The 7022-nt window shown below is 41.5% G+C and overlaps 1 long non-coding RNA gene across 9 annotated transcripts; it reads right to left on the bottom strand.

Moving 5' to 3' along the window:
* Positions 1-5095: 5095 nt before the first annotated feature.
* Positions 5096-6496, bottom strand: LOC126990865 (uncharacterized). Of its 9 annotated transcripts, none has more exons than XR_007744870.1 (3): positions 6184-6295; positions 5968-6129; positions 5096-5806 (listed from the first exon to the last, which is right to left on the bottom strand). It is a non-coding gene; the product is annotated as an uncharacterized LOC126990865 (long non-coding RNA). The 9 variants fall into 9 exon arrangements; XR_007744874.1 differs by having other exon boundaries at positions 5119-5887; positions 6292-6496; XR_007744871.1 differs by having other exon boundaries at positions 5119-5887; positions 5968-6102; positions 6211-6496.
* Between the last annotated feature and the right edge of the window lie 526 nt (positions 6497-7022).

Here is a 7022-nt window from a genome sequence, read left to right on the forward strand (position 1 = left end):
TTTCATCTGCTCATGAACATCGATATGCTTTCATCTGCTCCTCAATATCGAGATGCTTTCATCTGCTCATCAATATCGAGGTGCTATCATCTGCTCCTCAATATCGTTATGCTTTCATCTGCTCCTCAATATCGAGGTGCTTTCATCTGCTCCTCATTATCGATGTGCTTTCATCTGCTCCTCAATATCGAGGTTCTTTCATCTGCTACTCAATATAGAGGTGCTTTCATCTGCTCCTCAATATCGATGTGCTTTCATCTGCTCCTCAATATCGAGGTGCTTTCATATGCTCCTCAATATCAAGATGCTTTCATCTGCTCCTCAATATCGATGTGGTATCATCTGCTCCTCAATATCGATGTGGTATCATCTGCTCCTCATTATCGATTTGCTTTCATCTGCTCCTGAATATCGAGGCGCTTTCATCTGCTCCTCAATATCAAGGTGCTTTCATCTGCTTCTCAATATCAAGGTGCTTTCCTCTGCTCATCAATATCGAGGTGGTATTATCTGCTACTCAATATCGAGTTGGTATCATATGGTCCTTGATATCGATGTGCTTTCATCTGCTGCTCAATATCGAGGTGTTTTCATATGTTCGTCAATACGAGGTGCTTTCATATGCTCCTTAATATCAAGGTGCTTTTATCTGATCCTCTTTATCAAGGTGCTTTCATCTGCTCCTCAATATCGAAGTGCTTTCATCTGCTCCTCTATATCAAGGTGCTTTTACCTGCTCCTCAGTATCGATGTGCTGTCATCTGCTCCTCAATATCGATGTGCTTTCATCTGCTCCTCAATATCAAGGTGCTTTCATTTGCTCCTCAATATGAAGATGCTTTCACTTGCTCCTTAATATCGTTGTGCTTTCATCTGTTCCTCAACATCGAGGTGATTTCATCTTCTCCTCAATATCGAGGTTCTTTCATCTGCTCCTCAATATCGAGGTGCTTTCATCTGCTCCTCAATATCAAGGCGCTATCATGTGCTCGTCAATAACGAGATGCTTTCATCTGCTCATCAATATCGAGGTGCTTTCATCTGCTCCTCAATATTAAGGTGATTTCATCTGCTCCTCAATATTGAGGTGATTTCATCTGCTCCTCACTATCGAGGTGCTTTCACCTGCTCCCTAATATGGAGGTGCTTTCATCTGCTCCCCAATATCGAGGTGCTTTCATCTGCTCCTCAATATCGATGTGCTTTCAACAGCACTTCAATATCGATTTGCTTTCATCTGCTCATCAATATCTAGGTGCTATTATCTGTTCCTCAATATCGAGGTGCTTTCATCCGCTAATCAATATGGAGCTGTTTACATCTGCTCTTCAATATCAAGGTGCTTTCATCTGCTCATCAATATCGAGATGCTTTCATCTGCTCCTCAATATTAAGGTGCTTTCATCTGCTCCTCAATATCAAGGTGCTTTCATCTGCTCCTCAATAAAAAGGTGCTTTCATCTGCTCCTCAAAATCGATGTGCGTTCATCTGCTCCTCAATATCGAGGTACTTCCATCTGCTCTTAAATATCGATGTGCTATTATCTGCTCCTCAATATCGATGTGCTTTCATCTGCTCTTAAATATCGAGGTGCTATCATCTGCTCCTCAATATCGATGTGCTTTCATCAGCTCCTCAATATCTAGGTGGTGTCATGTGCTCCTCAATATCGAGAGGCTTTCATCTGTTCATCAATATCGAGGTGCTTTCATCTGCTCCTGAATATGGAGGTGCTATTATGTGCTCCTCAATATCAAGGTGCTTTCATCTCCTCCTCAATATAGAGCTGCTTTCATCTGCTCCTCAATATCGAGGTGCTATCATGTGCTCGTCAATATCGATGTGCTTTCATTTGCTCCTCAATGTCGATGTGCTTTCATCTGTTCCTCAATATGGAGGTGCTTTTATCTGCTCTTCAATATCGATGTGCTTGCATCTGCTCCTCACTATCGATGTGCTTTCATCTGCTCCTCAATATCGAAGTTCTTTCATCTGCTCCTCAATATAGAGGTGCATTTATCTGCTCCTCATTATCGGTGTGCTTTAATCTGTTTCTCAATATCGAGGTGCTTTCATCTGCTCCTCAATATCGAGGTGCTTTCATCTGCTCCTCAGTATCAAGGTGCTTTCATCTGCTCCTCAATATCGAGGTGCTTTCATCTGCTCCTCAATATCAAGGTGCTTTCATCTGTTTCTCAGTATCGAGGTGTTTTCATCTGCTCCTCAATATCAAGGTGCTTTCATCTGCTCCTCAATATCGAGGTGCTTTCATCAGCTCCTCAATATCAAGGTGCTTTCATCTGCTCCTCAATATCGATGTGCTTTCATCTGCTCCTCAATATCGAAGTGCCACTCTAATACAGGAGATTAGCAGGGCGAGTAGAAGTAAAAATGTCTGCGTAATGGGGGACTTAATTATAGGAACGTAGACTGGGAAGACCTAGTGTTTGACTTGGAAGAAGAGGATTTTCTTGAAGTTATACAAGATAACTTCGTAAAGCAGGCAGTTACTGATCCTACCTGAAGGGATAACATATTAGACTTAGTCCTAACGAATAATGGAAACTTGCTACATGAGCTGGATGTGGGTGGAGAGCTACGAAATAGTGACCACAGAACTGTTCGTTTTAGCTTTGACTGGGCAGTATCCTGCGAACTAAACCCAGTGTTAGTGCCAGATTTTAGAAGAGCAAATTACGAGGGGCTTCGAAGACATCTTGAAGGGAGATACTGGGATAATTTAGGGAGTCATGAGAGCCAGGAGACCCAGGTGGAAATGTCTTACAATAATCTAGTTAGAGTAATAGCAGAGGGGCAAGGACAGCATATACCACAGCGAACACTTAGGAAAGAAAACAATGATCCTAAGTGGATGACTCGTGGACTAAAACACGAGATAGGGTTAAAGAAGGGAATTTATCAGAAAATAAAGAATGGTGAGACACATCTCAGGGGCCGGTATGTCGAACTATCTAGATTAGTGAAGAAAAACACCAGGATTGCAAAAAGGAATTATGGGATCAAAGGTGCAAATGAGGCGAAAAGTAAGCCTAAGGGCTTCTTTCAGATGTATAGAACAAAAACACGGGAGAAAATTGGACCGCTGAAAACAAACACAAGGGAGCTAGTAGAAAATTACGAAAATATGAGCACATTGTTGAACGACTACTTCCTTTCAGTATTCACACAAGAGGATCAAACAACTATTCCGGGAAGGGTTCAGGAGTACGAAGGTGGGGATGGCGATAAATTGAGGGATATAATCATTACCAGGTAAATAGTTCAGGATATGATAGATAAGCTTAAGAAGAACAAGTCGCCAGGTCCTGACGGGATATTTCCGAGGGTATTAAAGGAATTAGGTGATGTAATCAGTGGCCCACTAACCGACCGATGTCGGTAAATACCGGCTATGTGCCCAGCTTATGGAAAGTAGCTAATGTGACGCCGATTTTCAAAAAGAGGGACAGGTCAGCTGCTTCAAACTATCGCCCAATTAGCTTAACATCGGTTATAGGCAAGATGCTGGAGTCCATAATAGCCAGGAACATTCGGGAGCATCTAGAGAAACACAGCTTAATTCATGACTTGCAGCATGGGATCACGAAAGGTAGGTCATGCCTCACTAATGTCTTGTCCCTCTACAGTAAAGTATTTGAGGCGGCAGACAGAGATGAAAACTATGATGTAATCTATCTTGATTTTAGTAAAGCGTTTGACAAAGTTCCTCACCAACGACTGTTGCTTAAATTACAGGCTCACGGTGTAGAGGATACGGTTTTGAACTGGGTCAAGGCGTGGCTTAGCAATGGGAAGCAAAGAGTGCAAATCAATGGTAAAATATCTGACTAGGGATGTGTTACGAGTGGGGTCCCACAAGGTTCGGTATTAGGTCCACTCTTGTTTATTATTTATATCAATGATTTAGATACAGGAATTAGTAGTGATGTCAGTAAATTTGCAGATGATACCAAGATCGGTAGAGTAATTGAGTCGGATCAGGACGCTAGTATTCTCCAGGATGAACTAAACAGATTGTATGACTGGGCGGATAAATGGCAGATGGAGTTCAATGTAGGGAAGTGCAGTATTCTGAGTGTAGGTAGGAACAACCCCTCTCACAACTATTGCTTAAATGACACTCTCATACGCAGGTCTGGGTGCGAGAGAGATTTAGGGGTCTTAGTGAGCTCTGATCTCTGTCCAAGGGCACAATGCATTCAAGCTAGAAATCGAGCAAATAGGGTACTGGGATTTATTTCAAGGAGCGTAAGCAACAGAAGCGCCGAAGTCTTCCTCAAACTATATTTAGCATTAGTTAGACCTCATCTTGACTATGCGGTTCAGTTCTGGTCACCTTACTATAGAATGGATATCAAAATGTTAGAGTCAGTGCAGAGGAGGATGACTAAGATGATTCAGGGGTTGAGAAACTTGCCATACGAGGAAAGACTCAAACAGTTAAACTTGCATTCTCTAGAAAGGCGAAGGGTGCGTGGAGACATGATCGAGGTTTATAAATGGATGAAGGGCTTTAATAAGGGAGATATTCATAAGGTTTTGTTGGTAAGAGAACCGGGTAGGACACGAAGTAATGGGTTTAAACTGGATAAATTCAGATTTAACAGGGACATAGGCAAAAATTTGTTTACCAACAGGGTTGTGAATGAGTGGAATAGGCTTAGCAGTCATGTGGTGAGTGCCAATACAATTGTCACATTCAAAAATAGATGAGATAAATTCATGGACAGCGATACGAGGTGGGGTTAGATACACGGGAGTCTAGGGTCAAAGGAACTGCCTTGTATAGGCCTACCAGCCTCTTGCAGATTCCAACGTTCTTATGTTCTTATGTTATCTGACTGGCGAGATGTCAAAACCGGTGTTCCACAGGGGTCGATGTTGGGACCTGTTCTGTTTTTAGTGTACGTAAATGACATTGACGAGGGGCTATCGTGTAAAATATCGAAATTTGCCGACGACACAAACATAGCCAGCAGAGTCACTACGACAACGGATAAAGAACACTTCCAAGCTGATCTCGATCGTTTGAGCAGTCCCAGTAGCTAAATTATATTGTTTGTTATAGAATTGTTTATTTATATATTTATAATGTTGTTTTAATTTGTTTTATTTTGTTTTGTTTTTGTTTTGTCTTGTTTTGCTTTGTTTACTTTGTTCTTTTCTTTTCTTTTCCTTTTCTTTTCTTTTCTCTTGATGTTTTCTTTTCTTTTCTCATGATGTTTTCTTTTCTTTTCTTTCTGTTGGTGTTGCTGGCTGTGGATGAGCCTCCTCCTCCCCAGAAGACTCACCCGTCACCCGCCCTGCGGCCCCAGGGGCCGAAAGCTCGATGACTTTTTAGTTATTTTCTTGATATTGTAATTTCATTTTCTTTTCTCGATGATTTAATTTCCTTTCTCTATCCTCTATCTTGACTGTGTGGGTTAGCCTCCTTCTCCCCAGAGGAGATTCACCCGTCACCCACCCTGCGGCCCCAGGGGCCGAAAGGTGGATGACTTTTCTGTTTTCCTTTTCTTGATGTTTCTATCATCCTTTCTGGTGTTCCTGGGTCTGAACGAACCGCTTTCCTCCCAGAAGAGACTCGCCCATAATTTTGTGATGTTGGTTTGGGCCGAAAGGTGGATGATTCTTTTCATTTCCATTTTCATTTTTCTAGTGTTACTTCTCTGCATTTTCCTTCCGGTGTTACTTCACATTTCTTCTTCTTGTGTTATTTATCTTCAAATTCCTTCTTCTTGTGTTACTCTTTTCAAATTCCTTCTTCTGTGTAACTCTTTTCAATACCTTCTTCTGTGTAACTCTTTTCAATACCTTCTTCTGTGTTACTCTTTTCAATACCTTCTTCTGTGTAACTCTTTTCAATACCTTCTTCTGTGTAACTTTTCAATACCTTCTTCTGTGTAACTCTTTTCAAATTCCTTCTTCTGTGTTACTCTTTTCAATACCTTCTTCTGTGTTACTCTTTTCAATACCTTCTTCTGTGTAACTCTTTTCAATACCTTCTTCTGTGTTACTCTTTTCAATACCTTCTTCTGTGTTACTCTTTTCAATACCTTCTTCTGTGTTACTCTTTTCAATACCTTCTTCTGTGTAACTCTTTTCAATACCTTCTTCTGTGTTACTCTTTTCGATACCTTCTTCTGTGTTACTCTTTTCAATACCTTCTTCTGTGTAACTCTTTTCAATACCTTCTTCTGTGTTACTCTTTTCAATACCTTCTTCTGTGTTACTCTTTTCAATATCTTCTTCTGTGTAACTCTTTTCAATACCTTCTTCTTGTGTAACTCTTTTCAAATTCCCTCTTCTTGTGTTATTCTTTTCAACTTCCTTCTTCTTGTGTTACTTCATATGCCTTCTTCTAGTGTTACTTCTCTTCATTTTCCTTCTTCTGGTGTTCCCTTCTTTCCCTTCCTTCTCTCGGTGTCTCCATATCGTCTTTTCCTGGTTTTGTATGTTGGAACGCGTTAGTTTCCTTCTCCCCAGAGAAGACCCGCCATACCAACATTCTTTCACTAGCATTTATATAATACCTCCAATCCTCTCTGCTGCATATGACACCTCATTCTCTAATACTGAGCTTGAGAGTGCCACCCTCCTACAGGTCAGATTAGTGCAGTCCAGCCTTTCATTAGCACAGTTATAACACCTCCAAGCCTCTCTTCAGCACATGGCGCCTTCTTATTCACTAGCACTGAGCCTGATAGTGCCATTCTCCTACAGGGTCAGACTAGTGCAATCCAGCATTTCACTATCATTGTTATAACACCTCCAAGGGTCTCTGCAGCACAAGACACAGTCTCTAGCACTGAGCCAGTGAGTGCCACCTTCATTCAGTGTCAAATTAGTGCTGTTCATTCTTTCACTAGCATAGTTATAACAACTCCAAGCCTCTCTGCAGCACATGGCACCTTATGGTTCCCTAGCACAGAGCTTGAGAGTTCCACCTTCCTACACCTTCACCTTCCTACAGGGTCAGATTAGTGGAGTCCACCCTTTCACT

Source organism: Eriocheir sinensis, unplaced genomic scaffold (assembly GCF_024679095.1).
Source record: "Eriocheir sinensis breed Jianghai 21 unplaced genomic scaffold, ASM2467909v1 Scaffold217, whole genome shotgun sequence".
NCBI lineage: Eukaryota > Metazoa > Arthropoda > Malacostraca > Decapoda > Varunidae > Eriocheir > Eriocheir sinensis.